Source organism: Phyllobates terribilis, unplaced genomic scaffold, assembly GCF_046119375.1.
Source record: "Phyllobates terribilis strain yellow unplaced genomic scaffold, ASM4611937v1 Scaffold_11__3_contigs__length_659146591, whole genome shotgun sequence".
In the NCBI taxonomy this organism is placed as follows: Eukaryota; Metazoa; Chordata; class Amphibia; order Anura; family Dendrobatidae; genus Phyllobates; species Phyllobates terribilis.
In genome coordinates this window covers 221,031,059-221,054,487 of record NW_027362771.1, presented here as the reverse complement: position 1 = coordinate 221,054,487, position 23,429 = coordinate 221,031,059, and the positions used below count along the sequence as shown (strand labels likewise).

Here is a 23,429-nt window from a genome sequence, read left to right as displayed (position 1 = left end):
AAATCCACATAAGACTGCCATATCCCAAAGGACATTATTAGTGCATCTGTCTGATGACAGCCAATAACGAACTTCAAATGCCTTGATTTTGTCAGATGATCCACCACACTGGAAATAAATCCAAATCTTTGTAATGTGGAAATCTAAAATCGCCATTAAAATGGCCAGGAATGACTAAAATCTCAGTAGAATCATTCACTCAATCTTTGCCAATTTTAACTGGAGGAAGATGATAAATAGCAATTTTAGATTAAATTATCTAAATTCATCAAATCTGTCATGACTATTGTAAGATTTCCATGACACTCGTAGGTCTTTTTTTTTTTTTTAAGATGGCTTTTATAAATACAGTAGCGTTTTAAGAACCCCGCTGAGGGTCAAAAAAGCAATACAGCCAAAATGTAATTAGATTTTCCCAAACAGCGCATAAAATAGGTGCTTGGGGAAAATTACCTTTGACTGCCCTGGGTAGAACAAATCTCATTAAAATGTGCCTTATGTTCTGTATTCTATATACACTGCACAGCTCCCCCATTTGGATTCCAAAATTTTGGTTCAGGAAAATGCATAACATCTTTAGAGATCTGGTATGGAAAAAAAGGAATATCTAGGATTAAACTTGAAAAACTAGTTACCCAAAGATCAGGGGGGATTAGCATTGAAGCATACTTCTTGGCCTCTCAATTTTTTATAGGATGGGCTCTGGAGGGAACAAAAAGGTGGGGGCACTAGTGTTGAAATTTGGAGGAATGGGGGACACAACTTGCTGGAGCTCTTGGAAACCAATAAATGTAGCAACTTTTTTATCACCCAAGCCTGTTTTCACCTTCATGACCAGACCAAATTTTACAATTCTGACCAGTGTCACTTTTAGTGGTAATAACTCTAGTGGTAATAACTTCAATGGATCCAATCATTTCTGAGACTTGTTTTTTCGTGACACATTGTACTTCATAAGAGTGGTAAAATTTGTTTGATATCACTTACGTTTATTTGTGAAAACATTTTTTAAATTTGGTCAAAATTTTTGCAAATTTTCAAACTTTTAATTTTTATGCCCTTAAACCAGAGAATTAGGTCACACAAAATCGTTAATAAATAACAGTACCCACATGTCTACTTTCCATCAGCACAATTTTTGAAACAAGTTTTTTTTGTTCAAAGTCAGAAGGGTTAAAAATTGACCAGCAATTTTTCATTTTTCCAACAAAATCATTTTTCTTTTTTTTTTTAGGAACCACATCACATTTGAAGTAACTTTGAGGGGCCTATATGACGGTAAATACCCTAAAGTGACACCATTGTAAAAACTGTACCCCTCAAAGTACTCAAAACCACATTAAAGAAGTTTATTAACTCTTCAGGTGCTTCACAGGAATTAATGGAATTAATGAACACTTTACTTTTTATTTCCACCAAAAATTTACCTTACACCTATTTTTTTTTATTTTCACAAGGGTAAAAGGAGAAATTGCGCACCAAACTGTGGGGCCCATTTTCTCTTGAGTACTCCAAATACCCCATATGTGGGGGAAAACTACTGTTTGGGCGCACAGCAGGACTCAAAGGAAGGAGTGACGTTTTGGAACACAGACTTTGATGGAATGGTTTGCGGGAGTTATATGGAGTTTGGAGAAACCATGATGTATCTAAACAGTGAAAACCTCCCACAAGTGACTCCATTTTGGAAACTAGACATTTATCTAGACATGTGGTGAGCATCTTGAACCCACAGGTGCTTCACAGAGTTTTACAATGTTGATCTGTGAGAATTTTTCCCACAAAAATGTAGTTTTAGCCCCAATTGTTTTTCATTTTCACAAGGGTAGAAGGAAAATGGGCCCCAAATTTGCTGTGCAATTCTCCTGAGTACCCATATGTGGTCGAAAACTACTTTTAAGGCACAATGCAAAGCTCAAAAGGGAAAAAGTGCCATATTGGAGTTGAGATTTTGCTGGAACAGTTTGAGGGTGCCAGGTCACATTGGCAGAGCCCCTGAAGTGCCAGAACAGCAGAACCCCCCCCCCCCCATAACTGAAAGCATTTTACAAACTATACCTCCCATTGTAGGGGTGCAGGGATCATATTGATACCACAGGTGTGTCACAGAATTTTACCATTGGGCAGTGTAGAAAAAATAATTGCATTTTTACCACCAACATTTTGTTTTAGCCCCAGATTTTACATTTGCACACGGGAAATGGGTAAAAATTGCACCAAAATGTGTTTCTGGTGCACTCAATAGCTTTAATTTTCCTCCTGTTGTGACATCGGCAATACTCCAAATGTACTCTCATCCCTCAGCTAAAATTAAAATCAACAATTTCCTCTCTAAACCTTTTACCATCCATAATGGAACTAGGCAAGCCAGCCCCCTTTCACCACCTTTATTTATTATGGTGATGGAACCCTTGATCCATTAATTTATGTGAGGACAGTGGGAGTCAATATAGATGGCATCCACCATAAAACCATGGCCTTCGCTGATGACCTTCTCATCTCAATGACAACCTCCACAAAGGGATCCCGGCCCTTATGCAGATTCTAGACAAATATGGTTCCTTGTCCAACTTCAAAATAAATCTTTCCAAATCTGAAGCACTGTGAAAAAACATACCAATACACACCATAAACCGCTTTAAAACCCTATTCCTGTTCAGGTGGCCAGAAAGTCACATCACTTATTTGGGCATCAAGATTAGTGCATCTTATAAAGATTTATTTAAACTTAACTATAAACCTCTTCTTGTTACAGTCCCAGACCTCATCAAGAAATGGAGGGCTCCTAGTCCTCATCTCTCTTGGTTTGGTAGAAAAACCTAATTAAAAGCATTCTTTTACCCAAATTAATTTACCTTTTTCAAATGCTTCCCATTTCTCTGTCCAAAACATACTTATCCAAAATTAACTCACTCTTTTTTTAATTACATTTGGAACAAACACCGACCAAGACTGAACTCTCTAACTTTATCGCTTCCCAATAGATCGGGCGGTATGGGAGTACCCAATATCCATAAATACTACTAAGCCGCCATACTCTCTAGAACTACGGATTGGATCAGAGAACTGGGGAAGAAGCTATCCATAGAAGAACATATGTCACCTATACCACTGCGTTCAATAATACTGTCTAACCTCATTTTAACACATAAAATTACATTTCACAACCAACTAACCCACATGACGGTCAAACGTTGGTTAACAGTCGCTGACTCTTTTGCTCCCCTCCTATCTCCATTATCTCGAGCACAGGACTTCCTCACCCCAAGCTTAGGCAAACCCAAATCACTTAATACAGAAAGACATATAGAAACCTCCCCCTTAATAGATCAATTACTGAAGGATGGCTCCTTCATCACCTTCCAAGAAATGATATCCTTGCCTACAATGTCCAACTTTAATTTTCTTCATTCCAAATCCTTAAAAATGGCAATTCATCAAGCCTTGATAAAGGGAGATCCCTCTAGACCACTCACTGCTTATGAATCTCTATGCGCACAAACAAACCCGCCAAAGAAAATCCTCTCTTCTCTCTATAACATCTTACTCTTGAAGGATATTTCTCAGAAGAGAGCATTCTTGTTAAAAATTGGAAAAAGAGTTAGGTATCTCTTTTACTGGTTCCCAAATCAAACAAATATATAATTTCTCACATGGTCCTTCACAATGTGTCAGGGTTCAAGAGAATTCCTATAAAATAATGTCAATGGTACACAACACCCATCCAGACTCATAAATGGTTTTCTACTACCCCAGACCTTTGTTGGAGGTTTGAAAAAGATAAGGGATCATACTTACACATATGGTGGAATTGCCCGGTTATTCAAAGATTCTGGAAAATGATAGCTCAAACCCTATTTGAATTACTACACATACCTGACCTTAACCGCTGAACACATTCTTAAACCTCCCAATTAAATCGGACAAAAAGTTTCCATCTAAATTAGTCTCTTTTGTTCTATCACAGGGTAAGCTGTTCATACCACCTCTTTGGCGTACACCTGATTTATCAAGCAAGAAGCAATTGCTTCTAAAAATCGACCAATTATTCCAAACTGAACAACTGGCAGCCTTGTCAATGCAAAATCTCACCTCCTTTTATCGGGTTTGGACTCCTTGGCAGAAATTTAGAAACTCCGCCTCCTACCTATCCCTCTATCACAAACATTTTAATATATGCTATTTTTTTTTTTTAACCTCTTCATACAGTGACTGGACCTTTCCCCCATCCCTCCACCCTCTTCACTTTCCTCTCTCATTCTCTTTCTCCTACCTTGTCTATCCCCCCTTTTATATCCAAGTTTTCTCTCTCCTTATTACCCAGTTGATTTTTTGATTCTCATTTCTTTTTTACGCATCCTTATTCTTGTTTTTCTTATATTGTCATTACTTATATATAGAGACAATTACGTCTCTCTTTTATGTTATACATTGATCATATATTCAAATTGCATCATCTGTATTACTATGTTTTGCTGCAATCTTCATGACAAATCCATGTACATACATTTCAAATATTTAAAATTTGTTGTACACTTTTCTTTATCCGATTTGATTCGGATTGAAAAATGTGTGTATGTTATTTATCTGTTATGTCTATTTCTTCAATAAATAAAACATTGAAAATAAAACAAAATGTGTTTCTGGTGAATGTAGAAATACCCCATATGTGGTTGTACAGTACTGCTTGGCCACACGGCGACACTCGGGAGGGACGGAGCGTTATTAGCCTCCTGGAGCGCAGATTTTCCTAGAATAGTTTGCAGACTCCATATACAAAGCCCCTAAGTGCTAAAACAGCAGAATCCCCTTCAAGTGATCCCATTTTGGAAATTATACCCCTCTGGGAATTTATCTACAGGTGTAGTGACGATTTTGACTCCATGGGCGTTTTCCAGCAGTGGATGCTGCTGAGTGGAAATTGCAAACTGCCATTGCAGTGCCCCGTATGTTGTAGTGCCCAGCACTTTATGCCCAACTTGTGCATCTGGAGACACGCACCTGTAAATTAGGCAGGCTCTCATTGCTACTGAAATGCTAAACATGTGGACGCTAAATATGGTTAAGGGACACTGTGAGGCTCAGAAGGGAGGCGACATTTGGATTTCAGAGATCAGAATTTGCTGAATTACTTTTGGGGGGCTAGGAGCCATTCAGCTTTTCCAGAGCCTTTGTACTACTAGTAACATGGAAGCCCCCTATATTTCCGTTAACAGATGACAGACCTGAGTGTGGTCTTGCTTTTTTGTGGATTGATTTGAAGCTTTTATTAGGAACATTTTACTTGACATATTGGATCACATTTATCCTGCGCTCTATGCTGAGCATTTGCATCTAAATCTCCAAGTGACGAGAGTCAGATGAAACCTCCCGAGGGATCCATTCACTATAAATAGGCAGAAGACTTATTTTTGGCTCCATCTGGCCTCTGTTCAGAGTTGTCCTTCTGTTCAGAAGTTTTCAAAACTGTGGCGGACTGCGTTTTTATGCACGCCTAAAAAGACGGACACCGCCGGATCATAGGCCAGACGGCTTCTACAGTGCCTCCATCTGCCTCATTATAAGGACTCTTCTGCCGGGGGGTTCTGTCTGAATCGCGTATTTCAGAGATTTACACGGAAACCCCAGTTTTATTCACATTCATTTTGTTGATCGTGTTTTATGCCACTTTTTGTTCGGTGGTATGATTAAAAAGCATAGTTTTTCCACTTTTTTTTTTTTTTTGGGGGGGGGGGGGGGGGGGGTCAAACACTTGATCATGCTGGAATTTATTTGCCAGGGACAGTTTTTGGCCATGAACAATTCTATGTTGCCTTTTCAAGATTAAGGAGAAGAGCAGATTTGACAATGTTTTAGATCCCCCTTGCAGGGAAGTTTAGTGAAAAACAGTGACAATGTATTTACCCAGAAAGCTGTTTAATCATGAAATATTTTAATAACATGAGCGAACAATAAAAAAAAAAAAGCTTAGGAAACAATCCATCAATGTCTACGAAAGTAGGCCAGTTGGGCAACACACAAAGAAACCTCTACATTGGTTTATCCTGGGTATTTTGTGTTTCCAAAACAGCTGATGCCTTTGCATTACAACTATTATTACTATTTACTAATTGCATTAAATAGTTTTCGTGAGCATGGATATTTCTATATTTATGGATTGCAGTCGTTGTCCTAGGACAAGAATGCTGCCCTTAATTGGATGCATTGTCTATTACCGTCACCGTCCTGGGACCAGCCATCTACAAGTACGGTATATACCTGGATGGGTATTGCATCTTCAAGATGTGCTACTTGAAAACCTTCGTTATTAATCTACCTTAAATAATCACTAACACTGGGTTAACTTGACACTGATACAATGAATATAATATTATGAAGAGGAGATACATTTTCATATTTGACAAAAGTAATGAATATATTAAAGTTAAAATTTTGTAAAAATATTGTTAAAAATGATAGTTTTTGTTCTTTATATAGATTTTGTCGTGCGTAGACAGAATGGTCTAGTTACTGGTATATAAAATGCTAAAAAGTAGACTTCACATACATCATAATGTGGCAGTTAACATGCTGGTCTGACGCACATAATTACCGTGGATAAGTTAATGAAGCATAAAGACTGGATATAAAGCATCAGAGAACTGGTACAGTTCATGTTCATACAGGCTCATGCACAAGAGGAAGGCTACCCACTCCTTCCTTCAGGAGAAGGAAGCCAGATAACAAAATATAAATGAGTTCTTATCTTCTCACAATAAACTAATTTAATGATGCGTCTGGGCAAAGGTCACAAAAGCCCAGTGAAGGAAGCTTAACACAGCTGCCTAATCTCTGTTCTGCAGGATGACATTTGCCAACTCTGAAACTCCAGTTAATCTCCCAGTAAAGAAAATAACCATCTCCTGCTCTGATTCCAGTTGTTTGGCTTTCCACATGACTGCTATATCACATGAAACTTCATATGAACTATGCAAAATACCTATGTTATCTCTTTTGAGACTAATGCTGGTTATTGGTCTGGTTTTCTGTGCCCTATGTTCCAATCCAATATCATTTAATGCCATTGATAATCTCAAAGCTGAGATTTATCAAACCGGACTTTTATACAGTGCTTGCACTTCACAGAATTTGCAGGCTGATTGCTTTTTACTTCTGCTCCCTTAGAGCGGAGCGGTGGTAGGACCCGATAAACAGTGCTGGCATCGGGGCATTGTCTAGTAGGAATAGGAGGCATCCTGTACAGTCACTGGCTCAGGCTGCTGCTCTGTCTATACCTGATAATACAGTGGGACTGATTTGGATTAGCTGCTAGGCATATGCACATTTCCATTTCATACTTGGGAGAGCATGTCAGGATCATTTCCATTATAGCATCAAGAATGGTAATAAACTATAAGAAACTTAGTGAAAATGATTCCACTTGTGTCGAACACTGTCGGGTGGCAGTGGTATCTGTTGGGCAAAGGATCCATCACAGCTTTAAGGCTGAGTTCACAAGATGCGTTTTTAATGCGTTTCCGCGGCGCTTTTGCAGATGCGGAAACGCCGCGGAAACGCATTAAAAACTCATGGTAAAAGGGCAGCAATGTTCCCCAATTGAAATCCGCATGTGCTGTGCCCATGATGCGGATTTCTCCGCAGCGTAAACGCTGCGCTCAAAAATCCGCAGCATGTCAATTAATTTTGCGTAAACGCGGCGTTTTTGCCGCCATTGACTTGCATTAGAACGCGCCAATTCCGCAAGACTGCATTTGTACTTGCGTTATTGGCGCGTTCTAATGTGCGGATGGTACCCGGGTGTGGAGGAGAGGAGAGTCTCATCCACACCCAGGTACCATTAAAAGCTGTAAAAAAAGAATAAAATAAAAAATAAATGTATATTTACCTTCTGTCGGCCCGCGCACCACTACTGCTAGGTTCCCGGCACTTGGCAGTGAGTTGAAGGACCTGTGCTGACGTCAGAGTCATGTGACGGGTCACGTGACGCTGACGTCGGTAGGTCTTTCAATTCAAAGTTGCCAGCGAGGGAGAACGGATTGAGCAGGACAGCGCGGGCCATCGGAGGGTAAAGTATACATTTATTTTTTATTTTTACCATTCTCTCGGGTCACACTATATAAATCCATGCCGGTTGCATGGATTTATATAGTGTGACCTAGTCGTCAAGCACTTTCGAGGTGATGCTAAAATCGCCTGGAAAGCGCTTGTCAATCCACATGCGGAAACGCATGTGGAAACGCATGTGAATCCGCATGTATTCTGCAGGAAAAACGCATGCACAATCTGCATGCGTTTTTTCTGCCAGGGAGATGCAGAAATGATGCAGAAATTTTCTGCTTCATTTCTGCATCGTGTGCACATACCCTTAAAAGAATGTCTCAGCAGATTTATGCCATGTAAATCGGACAGCAGCATGATGTAGGGGCAGAGACCCTGATCCAGCGATGTATCACATAGTTTACTCGGTGCAGCAGTTATAATATTCACAGTTTTCTCTGGTGCAGTTCTAGCAGAGCTCAGTTATCGAGCTGTATATAACCCACGACACAGCTTTCTGTTTACATTGTATAGTGACAGAGAGCTACTACTCAGTGCTGGGAGCGTGGTTGGACCAAGTAAGCTGACCTCTTGATAATCTGCTGATAAAATACTGATTGTACTGAAAAAGCAAAATACAGCCTAGTAAATGTCACATCGCAGTAATTGGAGTCTCTGATCCTACAGATTACATAGCAAAAACCTGCTGACAGATTCCCTTTAACTCAGTTTTCTGCTTCTATGACCGAACCGAAATGTTGAATTTACAAAGTGGATGTAAATATACAAAGACCATCTCTTTTGAAATTCTGCTGTAAATTGACCACATAAGTGTTTAGAAAAAGACACATGGCTAAGAGAAGTCATACAAGGAGCCAAATTTATTAATGCATCATTCTGATAAAAGTGTTGCAATGTTCAGCATACATGCCAGCCCTTAAGTTGCTGGACAGGTACAGCCAAAATGGACTCTAAACCACTTAGAACATTAGAAATGCACCAAAAATATCAGCCTCACAGACCCTTGTAGCGAGGCCTAGATTTTCAGATCTAGCTAGGTGTGACCTACATCTAATAGGCTTCAAAGCTGGCAGCACATGGAATGTGTCACATGTAGTGTTGAGCGAGTATGTTCTGTCTGAGTATGCCAGGGCCGAGCTCAGAGTAGTTACAGCTGCTCGGTGTCATGTTTGAATCGCTCCCGTGTGCATGATTTGCAACGGTTTGACAGCTTTATTACATGTGAGGAATGTGTAAGAAATAGACATTCCATACATGTAACTAAAACGGTCAAACAGTCGCAAATCATGCACACGGGAGCGATTCAAACATATCACCGAGCAGCTATAAATACTCGGAGCTCGGCCCGAGCGTACTCGGAAAAAGGGTTAACAGAACATACTCGCTCAACACTAGTCACATGATAATGGTGAATGTTATCAAATTAAGAAGTGTAAAGGAGACGCCAACCTCTGTCACTAAGTACACTATGGAAACAGAGCTTACAGTCTGACTTCCATCCGTATCATTCCACTGCAACTGCCCTGACTAAAGTCACCAATGACCACCTAACTACTAAATCAAAACGACACTACTCTGTCCTCCTCCTCCTAGACCTGTCCTCTGCCTTCAACACAGTGGACTATTCCCTCTTACTACAGACTCATCTCTTGGCATCACAGACTTGGCCCTATCTTGGATCTCCTCATACCTAACAGACCGGACCATTCATTCAGAGTCTACCACTCACACACCACCTCCTCATCATCATCTTGCCCCCTTTCTGTTGGTGTCCCCCAAGGTTCAGTTCTAGTACCCCTGCTCTTCTCCATCTACACCTTCGGCCTGGGACAGCTCAGAGTCCCAGAACTTTCAGTATCATCTCTATGCTGATGACACACAGATTTACCTCTGTGGACCCGATATCACCTCCTTACTAACCAGAATCCCACAATGTCTGTCCGCTATTTAATCTTTCTGCTCTGCTAGATTTCTAAAACGTGACATGGATAAAACAGAATTCATCATCTTTAGCCCATCTCACTTAACCCCTCCCAACAGACCTATCCATCAGAGTTAATGGCTGCTCAATCTTCCCCCAGTCCCGCAACCGCACTGTATCGGGGTAACCCTGGACTCTGACCCTCCTTCAAACCCCATGTCTAAGCCCTTTACACCTCCTGCAGACTAACTCAAAAATATCTCTGTAAATTCCTTAATCAAGAATCTGCAAAAACACTAGTCCATGCTCTCATCATCTTCCACCTCGACTACTGCAACCTCTTGCTTTAGTTGCCTCCACTCTAACACCCCTCCAATCTATCCTAAACTCCGCTGCCCGACTAATCCACCTATCCCCCCACTATTCCCCAGCCTCTCCTCTCTGTCAAGCCCTTCACTGGCTCTATATTGCCCAAAGACTCCAGTTCAAAACCCTAACCATGGCATACAAATCCATTCACAACTTGTCTCCTCCATACATCTGTGATCTAGTCTCCTGGTACTTACCTGAAGGCAAACTCTGATCCTCACAAAATCTCCTGCTCTACTCCCCTCTTATCACCTCTTCCCACAATTGCATACAAGATTTCTCCCATGCATCCACCCCTACTCTGGAACTCTCTACCCCAACACATCAGACTCTCGTCTACCGTGGAAACCTTCAATAGGATCCTGAAGACCCACCTCTTCTGACAAGCCTACAACCTGAAATAATCCTCGCTCCACCATACCGCTGCACGACCAGCTCTACCCTCACCCATCCCTTGTAGACTGTGAGCCCTCACGAGCAGGGTCCTCTTTCCTCCTGTACCAGTTGGTGACCTGTATTGTTCATGATTATTTAACTTGTTTCTTTATAATGTATACCCCTTTTGACATGTAAAGCGCCAAAAAATAAAATGTAAAATAAAAAATAAATAAATGTAAAATAAAAATAAAATAAAAAATAAATGGCGCTACAGTAATTAATAATAACAGAGTGGATTCATTTAGATTAATAGGAACATGAGAATAAAGAGGTTTGGATATGGTACCTTAATCTTCATCTGAAAACAAAAAGAAGAGATTCCTAGCGCCACTATACCATGACCGCAAACATTGGTTTTTTTTTATAAGTGAGTATAGTTTTCGAGGAAAACCACTGAGGAAAAAAGCAGGGCTGTAGAGGAAAGAGGGTCTAGATCAAAGATAAAATAAAGCTCCCTTATGGTGCTTTACAGGAACCGGTCATTATCTTTTACTTACTTAGCCAAACAAGATATTCTGCCTTGAACTGAAAAGGGGCAAACACTCTGAAACACAAGTCTGCAAATTAAGTTTCTGTTTGTGTTTTTTATCTCAAGTCATGTGACATGGCTCTCAAAGGGGGTCGATATTAACTTTTATAATTGCTACATCTAATAGGTGGCACTAGAGTTCTAGTCCTCTTCCTCTCTCAAGAGGCTATTTGTATACTTATAGAAGTATTGATATGGCTGTCAGGGGCGTACATAGGAATCATGGGGCCCCATAGCAGAAGTTCTAATTGGGCCCCCCCCCCCTCCTGGGCTCCCCCTCCCCCCCCAAAAAATGTAAACCTCACAACTTTCCAGCCTTTACGTAATTTTCTTCCTGCTGAAGTCCTAGATTCCTTTTTTTCTTTGCCCCATAAAGTGTGATGCCAACAAAGGTGTCCCCCAAACTCAGTATGATACCCCCATGGTGAATTCCTCCACATGCGCAGTATAATGACCCTACTGTACCTCACCTCAACTGCCCTGGCAAAGTATGGTGACCCCAACACAGTATGATCCTCCAACTGTGACCCCCACACAGCCCTCCATGCAGTATAATGGGCCTATATACAGTATAATGGCCCCGCACAAACCTTCACACTCTACATAGTATAATGCACTCGCCATGGTCCTCCACACAGTATATTGCACTCCCCATGGTCCTCAGCACAGTATATTGCACTCCCCATGGTCCTGTATGCAGTATAATGTAGCCCCCCATAGGATAAAAATGCAGCTCCCACCATAGGGTAAAAATGCAGCCCCCACCATAGGGTAAAAATGCAGCCCCCACCATAGGGTAAAAATGCAGCCCCCACCATAGGGTAAAAATGCAGCCCCCACCATAGGGTAAAAATGCAGCCCCAGTCCTCCAGTATTATCAGTACTCACTGATTTAAAAATAAATACATACTTACCGCTCCTCGTTCCCTGCTGCTTCAGTCTCTGCAGCGCGTCTCTGTCATCACCTCAGCAGCTGCCAGCTCCACTGTCTGACAGAGTGTGGCGCGTCATCATGCCGCTGCGTCAGACGCAGAGGAGGAATGATGAGAGAGGGAGTGTCACATGACGCAGAGAAATATAGGTTTACAACACAGGACCCAGCCTGCCTCCTCATCCTTCACATATTCAAACATGCGCACACACACAGTACGCAGACATGCACACCGGCACACACACAGTACGCAGACATGCACACCTGCACACACACAGTACGCAGACATGCCCACCTGCACACACACAGTACGCAGACATGCACGCACACGGTAAGCAAACATACACACACATGCACATGGTACACAGATATGCACACATACAATAAGCAGACACGTGCATACAGACATACATACATATTTGAACACATTCTTAAAAACACATAAAACAGACAAATATATACACACAGTCATACACATATGTGGCACCCCAGGGGTCTGGTTTCTACAGTAACGGCAATGTTATGTCTGAGAGCAGGTGGGAGGTCTCTTGGTCAGGGATCCTGTGCATGCCACACCTCCTGCCCAGTCCTGGGAGGGGAAGAACTTCCCCTATATAAACCTAGGGCTGAGGCAGGGTTGGGGAGTAGAGAAGAAGTAGAGACAGAGAAGAGAAGCTGTGATGAACCTGTAGCCGCCATCTTGGTAATGATAAATCATATCCAGGGATGGCCACACTTCAGCAGCCCCCACCCTTGGGACCTTCTGTTAAAACGTCAACTAGATAGTTTCCCCCCATCCAGGCTCCTGTAAGATAAGAAGCCTACTTAACACTTGAATGCTAGGAGCTTCAAAGACTTCGAGAGGAAACACAGCCAGCAGGGGGGGGTGCGTCGTCTATCTGTACCTGACCATTTGTCCCATAGGACTAGTTTCTTTGTCTGTCACAAGCATGGAGGCATAAGATATAGAAACATGAATAGTACACGCATGTTGCGTGGGATGGGCCAATAAAAAAATATCACGGCGTCCCGGAGCCATTGCGCACACAAGCCTCCGCGGTAGACGTTTGTACGTGCTCTGGAAGCCAAGATATAGCGCGGAGCCATTCCTGAGGACCGTATGGTATCATAATTGATATCAAAAGGTCGGTTACGGCGGCCCGAATCCGTGGGAACCCCTGTGGGTATCCTGAGACCATCCCAGAAGAAGTTATTGGGTTCCTTAGAATTTGGGCTTCTGATCGAAGTTAGACCTGAGGGTGGAGACTGAGCCAGCTGACCTCACCAGCCGTGGGCGGGACGGGGCAGGTAAGATAGCAGGACAGACAAGAGACAAGTCAGTCTTGACCCAAGAGTGGTGTGCTGAACATCTGAGCACCAGCTGAGGCCACCAAGGGGAGGAGCAGTTTGACCATGCGGTGGTAGGCCTCAGCCTGTAACAAAGAACCGTGCCTGCGATCGCAGAATCCTCTCCCTGCGTCACAAGAAAATCAAGAAACCGGTAACTGATATGCTGTGGTGATTCTGTGTGTTGTATTCCATTGTTGTATAGTTTAGCCTGACCTTATACCTGTGTATATTTAGTTGTATATCGTGTATCTAGTGTATTATTATAATCAATTACCTCAAGTAATTGTGGGCCTGCCTTTTATTCTGCATAACGAACGCACGTCCGTGTGAGCTCGGCTCAAGCCAAAAACGCTACCCAGGGTTGGTTCCTGACCCGATATAGGCCCATTCACGGACTGGGCGTATATCTAAAATAGGGACTGGTGGCAGCATACCAACTGGGGATTGGGGAAGGCTGGTAGTGACGGTCGGAGGTTCAGATATATATATTCCTGGCGCGGCCAAGGAAGATATATATACCGCCCTCACTACAGAGGGCCCCGATACCCAGTAGGTTACAGGACAGTCTCCCTGGCGACCGCTTATCCTAGGTGCAGTTCCTTGACTGACCTGAGGCTAAGAGGGCGCTAGCGAGTTGTGCTGTGTAGTGACGTTACGGTTTAGTGACGTTGAAGGGATAACACACTACCGTGTTCCCTGCGCTGGTTGCAGCTTCCTGGCACTACTTTCTCTAGGTGCAGTACCTTGACTGACCTGAGAGGTAAGGGGGCGCCAGAGAGCTGCACCCACCGGCCGGCTTTCATCACATTGGTGGCAGAGCGGTGGGATTGCAGAATAATAGTGTTGTGGGACCCCTACTCCCAGGCACTAAAGACTGCCAGTGGTAACTTCCACTGCTGGAGTCTTAAGGTCAGCCCAACGTTAGACGGTCAGGCTAAAAGTATAACAAGGTGTGTGCAAACTCAGGGTTGCAGCGGTGTCTGTTACCAAGATGGCAGACGGCACCAGGAGCAAGACCCTGCAGGAGGCTAATGCTACGGTCCGTGTGGCAGGAGGGGAGGACATTGTTACTCATGGCGAGGAGGAGTCCAGCCCGGGCACCTCAGGGAGCCAGTCCCCAGTATACGGTCCCGCAGTGGGCTGCCCACCACCTACCCAGCCCAGCCTGTCCAGATCACAAGCCCTTTTACAAGCGGCTATGGCAAGTCTCCAGTCTCATGGCGATGCCGTCTACAAAACCCTCCTGGCAGCATCAGAGAAGGCAGCGGAGGAGGAGCGCGAAGCTGCGGAGCGCCGGGAGGCTGCGGAGCGTGCAGAGCGGGCTGCGGAGCGTGCAGAGCGAGCTGCGGAGCGCCAGCACCAACTGGACCTGGCCCAGCGGGGGCTTCCGCTAGAGCAACCAACCCATCAGGAGACCAAGTCGTCCAAAGTCCGAGCTGAGGACTTCCCTCTACTGGAGAAGGATGGGGACCTGGACTCCTTTCTGGTGGCATTTGAACGGACCTGTCTTCAGCACCATCTGGCCCGGGATCAGTGGGCCAGATACCTGACCCCCCGTTTGAGGGGTAAGTCCCTGGATGCCTTGGGGGACTTACCTGCCGGGGAGGTACAGAACTACGACTGCATCAAGCGGGCCCTGATCCGGCAGTACAACCTCACTCCCGAGTCGTACCGCCAGAAGTTCCGGAGCCTGCTGCGTGGCCCCAAGGACACCTGGACCGATCATATGCGGGCGCTGTTGAGAGCCGCAGAGCACTGGACCTCGGGTCTAGCGCTTACTACCCGCCAGGAGGTCCAGGAACTGTTCGTCACGGAGCAGTTCTTGTGGAACTGCCCAGAGGACCTCCGACAGTTCCTCCGTGACCGAAAACCAACAGGGGCTTCTGCTACAGCCGCCCTGGCAGACGAGTATGCCAATAACAGGGCGCCTGAGCTGAAGAAGTCTGCCAGCAGCACCTGGAGAGGGGGTAAGCCCAGTCATGCCCCTGTTTCCCCGGCCCCTAGAACACAAGGGGTGTATCCCCCTGTTGCCCTCTCCAGGCAAGGACCAGACGTAAGACGTTGTCATCTATGCAACAAACCAGGACACTTTAGGGCTGAGTGTCCCCAGCGCCAAAAGACCCCATCCCAGTCCCAGAGAGCGCCCAATGTTTTGTGTGTGGGAGGGGGTGGTGGTAGGTCCCTGGACAACATCCAACCCGTCACCATAGGCCGTTCTGCGGTCATGGGACTGCGGGACACGGGCGCTGAACGAACACTGGTACGGCCTGAGGTGGTGTCCCCCCAGGACTTGGTACCAGGAAAGACTCTTTCCGTCTCCGGGGTTGGAGGCGTGGAGCCGGCACTTCCCGTTGCCATGGTGTATTTGGACTGGGGTGCCGGAAGGGGGATGCGGGAGGTGGGAGTAACGCCAAATATTCCCGCAAATGTTTTATTAGGGACCGACTTGGGGCGTCTAGTATCGCAGTATGTACCCTCTGAACCCCCAAGTTCGGCCCCCCAAGAGTGTATTGATTTGTCTGCTGCTAATGCCAACCATGTTGTATGTAGTGTGTGTCCTGCTGAGGAGGAGGGAGTGAAACCTGAGGGTAACACCTGCACAGACACAACACAAACAGGGTTAGTGAAAGCAGGTGGGGAGTGTGGGGATGCCCGCAGAGGTGCTCAGCCGGCGTGCCGTGACCTCTTGTCCTCCGGTGAGGGAGGGGGCGGGCAGGATTCTGTAGAGGGAAGCTCAGGGATGGAGAGGGGGGCAGCTACCGGCAGTGTAGGGCTCCCAGGGGTATCCAGGCTGCTGAGTATAGGCCCACTGCAGGGGGAGGAACAGGCCATGGGAGGTGGGGGTGTCCCAAGAGAGGAGCCGCCAGGTAAGACCCCAGGGCAGGAGTTCCCCACATCCGAGATGTCCAAAGGCCTAGGAAGCCTGCCTGATCGGGCGGCTTGGTCAGAAACAGAGGGGAAGCAGGCACTACCCACGGTCACAGCGGTCATAGCCGCTGTCACCAGGAGTGGGAGCGCCGGAGCCCAAGGAGCCTTGCAGAGGTCCGACGGCTTCCCCACTTCTGACCAAGTGTCTGCCGGGTCAGACAGCGGCCAGGTGACATGCCCGGAGGGGCTGACAGAGGATGTGGCAGTTTCGTCGATTCTGGCCACATCAAGTCAGGAATTTCAGGCTGCGTTGGAAGCAGACGACAGCCTGAAAGCTCTCAAGGAACAGGCGGCACAGCCTCCCATGGAGTCAGACTGCGAGCGGGTGGTCTGGGACCAGGGACGGCTGTACCGGGTAACGGTCCAGCAGGGTTCACCGGAGGCGTGGCCCAGGGACCGACAGTTAGTGGTACCCTATCCGTTCAGGGCGGAATTGTTGCGGATCGCACACGAGATTCCGATGGCCGGACACCTAGGGATCGCTAAAACCAAGGCCAGGATAGCTCAGCATTTCTACTGGCCTGGGATGGGAGCCGCGGTGGGTGCCTACTGCCGTTCGTGTGACACCTGTCAGAGGGTGGGGAAGGCGGGGCCGCGCCCCAAAGCCCCACTGGTAACTCTGCCAATCATCGAAGAGCCTTTCTCGAGGGTTGCTGTGGACCTTATTGGACCTCTGTCCACTCCCAGCCACTCCGGGAAATGCTTCATACTCACGGTAGTGGACTATGCCACCCGGTACCCGGAAGCGGTAGCTTTGTCGTCCATTCGGGCCGACAAGGTGGCTACCGCCTTACTGGAGATCTTCTCCAGAGTGGGTTTCCCCCAAGAAATGCTCACCGACCGAGGGACCCAGTTCATGTCGCGGCTGATGGAGTCCCTCTGTAAGCAAATGCAGGTGCAACATCTGGTGGCCAGCCCGTATCACCCACAGACTAATGGCCTGTGTGAGCGGTTCAATGGCACCTTAAAGCAGATGCTTAAGATGTTGGTCGACTCCCACGGGAGAGACTGGGAGCGTTACCTCCCACACCTCCTATTTGCTTACCGGGAGGTTCCGCAGGCCTCAACGGGGTTCTCCCCCTTTGAGCTCCTGTACGGGCGACGGGTACGGGGCCCCCTGGCTCTGGTGAAGGAAGCATGGGAAGGGGATTTGGCCACCCCCGAGGTGTCGGTCATCGAGTATGTCGTGCGCCACCGGGACAGGATGATGGCCTTGGCAAAGCTGGTGCAGGACAATATGGCCCAGGCCCAGGCCGACCAGAAGCGGTGGTACGACCAGAATGCTTGTGAGAGGACCTACCAGGTGGGTCAAAAGGTGTGGGTACTGGTCCCCGTACCACAGAACAAGCTTCAGGCAGCCTGGGAAGGTCCCTACTTCGTGCACCAGAAACTCAACGCCGTCACCTATCTGGTCACCCTGGATCACGCCCGTGGAAGGAGGAAGGCCTTCCACGTGAACATGATGAAGGCTCATCATGAGCGGGAAGCGACTGCCCACCCAGTGTGCAACCTTCCCGAGGAAGGAGAGGTAGAAACCCTCCTGGATCTGCTCACCCAAGCCAAGGCGGGTGGGTCCATCGAGGATGTGGGGGTTGGCCACCAGCTCACGGAGGACCAACGGTCCCAGCTGGGGACCACCCTGCACCCCTTCCGGGGGCTGTTCAGCAGCCTGCCCGGAAGGACTGAGATGGCTGTCCACGACGTGGACACTGGCGATCACCCGCCGATCCGGCGTTCAGCATATCGGGTCTCTTTCGAGGTGCAGGGAAACATGCGCCAAGAGATAGACGAGATGCTGAAGCTGGGGGTGATCCAGGCATCCAGCAGCGCGTGGGCCTCGCCTGTAGTCCTCGTACCAAAGAAGGACCGAACTACACGGTTCTGCGTGGACTACCGGGGGCTCAACGCTGTAACGGCCACCGATGCGTTCCCCATACCACGCATCGATGACCTGCTCGATCGGATGGCCGGGGCTAAGTACCTGACCATCATGGATCTGAGCCGGGGGTACTGGCAGATTCCTCTGACCCCCGCGGCAAGGGAACGCTCTGCCTTTATCACCCCTTTTGGACTGTACGAGTCCACAGTGATGCCATTCGGCATGAAGAATGCCCCTGCCACTTTTCAGCGGATGGTCAATACGCTGCTTGAGGGACTTGAAGGGTACGCGGCTGCGTACTTGGACGATATTGCAGTCTTCAGTCCCACTTGGGAGGATCACCTAGAGCACCTGCGGCAGGTGCTCGGTCGGATCCACCGGGCAGGCTTGACCATCAAGCCGGAAAAGTGCCAGCTGGGCATGAGTGAGGTCCTCTACCTGGGTCACCGGGTAGGCGGGGGGGTTCTGAAGCCAGAACCGGGGAAAGTGGATGCCATCGCATCCTGGCCCACTCCTAGGACCAAAAAGCAGGTGATGTCCTTCTTGGGGACCGCCGGGTACTATAGGAGGTTCGTCCCACACTATAGCACCCTGGCCAAGCCCCTGACGGACCTCACCAAGAAGAAGCTGCCCGTCGCAGTCGACTGGACAGTCGCCTGCGAGACAGCTTTCGGGGCACTCAAGGCCGCCCTAAGTAGCTCCCCTGTACTGCAAGCTGCCGACTTCGACCGGCCGTTTGTGGTACAGACCGACGCCAGTGACTTTGGCCTCGGTGCTGTGCTAAGTCAGGTCAACACGACAGGCCAGGAACATCCTGTCTTGTACCTGAGCAGGAAGCTACTGCCCCGGGAGGTGGCTTACTCCACGGTGGAAAAAGAATGCCTGGCAATTGTATGGGCCCTGCAGCGTCTGCAGCCCTACTTGTACGGGAGCCATTTCACCGTGGAGACGGACCACAACCCCCTCAGCTGGTTACACACGGTCTCTGGGTCGAATGGCAGGTTGCTACGCTGGAGCCTCGCTCTCCAGCAGTACCACTTCTCCATTCGCCACAGAAGAGGCCGTGACCACGGTAACGCTGACGGGTTATCCCGGCAAGGGGAGGGTGCAGAAGGACGCACGGGGGAACACAGGAATGTGCTACCCCCTCGCGCCCTCGTATAGGGGGAGGTGTGATGAACCTGTAGCCGCCATCTTGGTAATGATAAATCATATCCAGGGATGGCCACACTTCAGCAGCCCCCACCCTTGGGACCTTCTGTTAAAACGTCAACTAGATAGTTTCCCCCCATCCAGGCTCCTGTAAGATAAGAAGCCTACTTAACACTTGAATGCTAGGAGCTTCAAAGACTTCGAGAGGAAACACAGCCAGCAGGGGGGGGTGCGTCGTCTATCTGTACCTGACCATTTGTCCCATAGGACTAGTTTCTTTGTCTGTCACAAGCATGGAGGCATAAGATATAGAAACATGAATAGTACACGCATGTTGCGTGGGATGGGCCAATAAAAAAATATCACGGCGTCCCGGAGCCATTGCGCACACAAGCCTCCGCGGTAGACGTTTGTACGTGCTCTGGAAGCCAAGATATAGCGCGGAGCCATTCCTGAGGACCGTATGGTATCATAATTGATATCAAAAGGTCGGTTACGGCGGCCCGAATCCGTGGGAACCCCTGTGGGTATCCTGAGACCATCCCAGAAGAAGTTATTGGGTTCCTTAGAATTTGGGCTTCTGATCGAAGTTAGACCTGAGGGTGGAGACTGAGCCAGCTGACCTCACCAGCCGTGGGCGGGACGGGGCAGGTAAGATAGCAGGACAGACAAGAGACAAGTCAGTCTTGACCCAAGAGTGGTGTGCTGAACATCTGAGCACCAGCTGAGGCCACCAAGGGGAGGAGCAGTTTGACCATGCGGTGGTAGGCCTCAGCCTGTAACAAAGAACCGTGCCTGCGATCGCAGAATCCTCTCCCTGCGTCACAAGAAAATCAAGAAACCGGTAACTGATATGCTGTGGTGATTCTGTGTGTTGTATTCCATTGTTGTATAGTTTAGCCTGACCTTATACCTGTGTATATTTAGTTGTATATCGTGTATCTAGTGTATTATTATAATCAATTACCTCAAGTAATTGTGGGCCTGCCTTTTATTCTGCATAACGAACGCACGTCCGTGTGAGCTCGGCTCAAGCCAAAAACGCTACCCAGGGTTGGTTCCTGACCCGATATAGGCCCATTCACGGACTGGGCGTATATCTAAAATAGGGACTGGTGGCAGCATACCAACTGGGGATTGGGGAAGGCTGGTAGTGACGGTCGGAGGTTCAGATATATATATTCCTGGCGCGGCCAAGGAAGATATATATACCGCCCTCACTACAGAGGGCCCCGATACCCAGTAGGTTACAGGACAGTCTCCCTGGCGACCGCTTATCCTAGGTGCAGTTCCTTGACTGACCTGAGGCTAAGAGGGCGCTAGCGAGTTGTGCTGTGTAGTGACGTTACGGTTTAGTGACGTTGAAGGGATAACACACTACCGTGTTCCCTGCGCTGGTTGCAGCTTCCTGGCACTACTTTCTCTAGGTGCAGTACCTTGACTGACCTGAGAGGTAAGGGGGCGCCAGAGAGCTGCACCCACCGGCCGGCTTTCATCACAGAAGCAGCATAGGAAGAAACAACAGGAGCTCTGTGGGAGCAGTACTACAAAGAGTCAGGGGCTGGCAGCTGCAGAGCTCGCCCTGACTGAGAAGCTATCACCGGACCCGGAGTCCGAGGCTGTGGGGACTAACTCCTATCCAGCAGCAGAAACCGACCGGCAGGGGAATTCAGGTCCTCTGGCCAAGAAACCCGAAGGCACGGTCACACGCGTGGGACCAGCACCGCCGTCGTGGAGCGGAAGCTACTAGAAGGCCCCGAGTCACCGGCCATACGGGTGAGCACCACACGGTACACTCAGGGACGTGGGCTACTTATACCCGCCTCTAGCAAGGTAGCCAGAAGAGTACAGTTAGTTTGGGAGGCCTACAACTCCGCCTGGCCAGGGGAGATCCCATCTGCTCAAGGACTGACCAGGCCCCAATCGCTAGCCAGTACTCCGGGAGGGTCTATCTTTGTCACCAGTAAAGACCCTGAACTACACCGTACCGTCTCCGAGTGGTTCCTGCTACCCCCATCATCCACGTCGGCTGCCCTGAGGCCATACCCCTCCCGTTGGGGGTGATACTATCACGCTGCACAATCCTACCACCGGCCTCAGCGGTCTGCCCTGCAGCGGCAGCTCCTTCGCTGCATTCAACGGGTGGCGTAGTCGTACAACATCTACCACTAATACAGCGCCATGGTCCTGCACCATCAGGGGGGCCCACTTGCCGTCGGGGCCCGGGCCGCTTCCACAGCATTTGTGTAGGACCTCTGGCGCTGCTTGATTGCCGACACTTCACCTGACATGGCCGTGCCCAGTGCGATGTGCCACTGTGTCTGGTAGTAATGACGGGGCAGGGGCGATGCACACAGCCACACAGCACACGGCCATGTCAGGTGAAATGCCGGCAATCAAGCAGCACCAGAGGTCCTACACAAATGCTGTGGAAGCGGCCCGGTTCCCGACGGCAAGTGAGCCCCTCTGATGGTCCAGGGTCCCGGTACCTGCCTGGGTGCTGGCGCCGGCCCTGCATATGTGAATATATGGATGTACCCACAGATAAATACATGGGCATCACATACACATATGTACACAAATACATAGACATGACATATTACACACTTCTATACAAACATATTAGACATTCTATATTTATAACCACACATTGCACATGGACTTACCCTTTCTGTAGATGGCTGCACATGATGCAGGTTCTTCCATCTTCTCTATAATGTAGCCTCCCTTCCTCCTTGGGCCCGACTGCAGAGCTCTCTTGGTGTAATTGCAGGGCAGGAGGGGGAGAGCAGAGCAGGGGAGGGGGCAGGGAGAGCAATGGCCATACTGTAAGCTGGCTCTGTGCTCAGCTGGTGGGCGGAGCCTCCTCTCCTTCTCTGCACTGCAGCTGGGGAGTCACCCTCTGCTGCCCAGGATGCACAAGTTTTACAGAGCGGATTTCATCTCCCGACTCCGGGCCCTGATGGCTCACGGGCCCCATAGCGGCTGCGTGGTCTGCATCTATGGACTGTACGCCATTGATGGCTGTATAGAACCTTGTCACTGTATAGAACCTTGTCACCAATAAAAAATAATACCTTTTTTTTGTAGAAATTCGATGTGTCAGTCATGAGGAATCTAGTCAAATGCAAATCAGGCAAGAAGTGCATTGAAGGAACAGTGAAGAGGTGTTTCAAAGTCACACCATTGTTTCTATTTCATACTTTTTTTTTTTTTTTATAATCAGAGTGTAAGTATAAATCGATCTTACAATCTCAATGGTCAAACTTGCATCACTTTTATCATGATGTAAAAGATCCAAATATGGGAACTTGTGGATGAGGTGGTGTATCAGAGACTGAACGGCCACACCTGGATGACGTTTCGAGGGTCCACCCCCTTCCCTTCCTCAAGCACACAACTTGTTGAGATAATCTTCCTTAAAAAACGTAAGGATACTTGATACCCAGCACCAACATAATAAATGATATATATATATATATATATATATATATATATATATATATATATATATATATATATATATATATATATATATATATATATATATATATATATATATATATATATATATATATATACACACACATACACATATATATATCTACAGTATATTCAAAGTATTCTAACTTTCTTGTATTAATATGCAAATATTTACTGCCACTATCACTGCAATATTTCAGGTGCAGGATAACTGCACTGCGAGTGCAGAGTTCTATAAAAACACACTAAAGTTGCAATTTTTCTTCATGCCCTTAGCTAACTGTATTTAAAGAGTAGTATTCAATTTACTTCTCGTTGTAATAATTTTCTTGAAGCTGTAGAGAATTATAACTTTGATTTCCTCCAAAATCATACATTTCAAATCAAAAGA

General features: G+C 47.3%; 1 protein-coding gene across 2 annotated transcripts in view; it reads right to left on the bottom strand.

Annotated features, from left to right (window-relative positions):
* TSPAN12 (tetraspanin 12) overlaps nucleotides 1–23,429 on the bottom strand; it is a 256,980-nt gene that overhangs the window by 181,136 nt on the left and 52,415 nt on the right. The gene's annotated exons all lie outside the window — the stretch shown is intronic.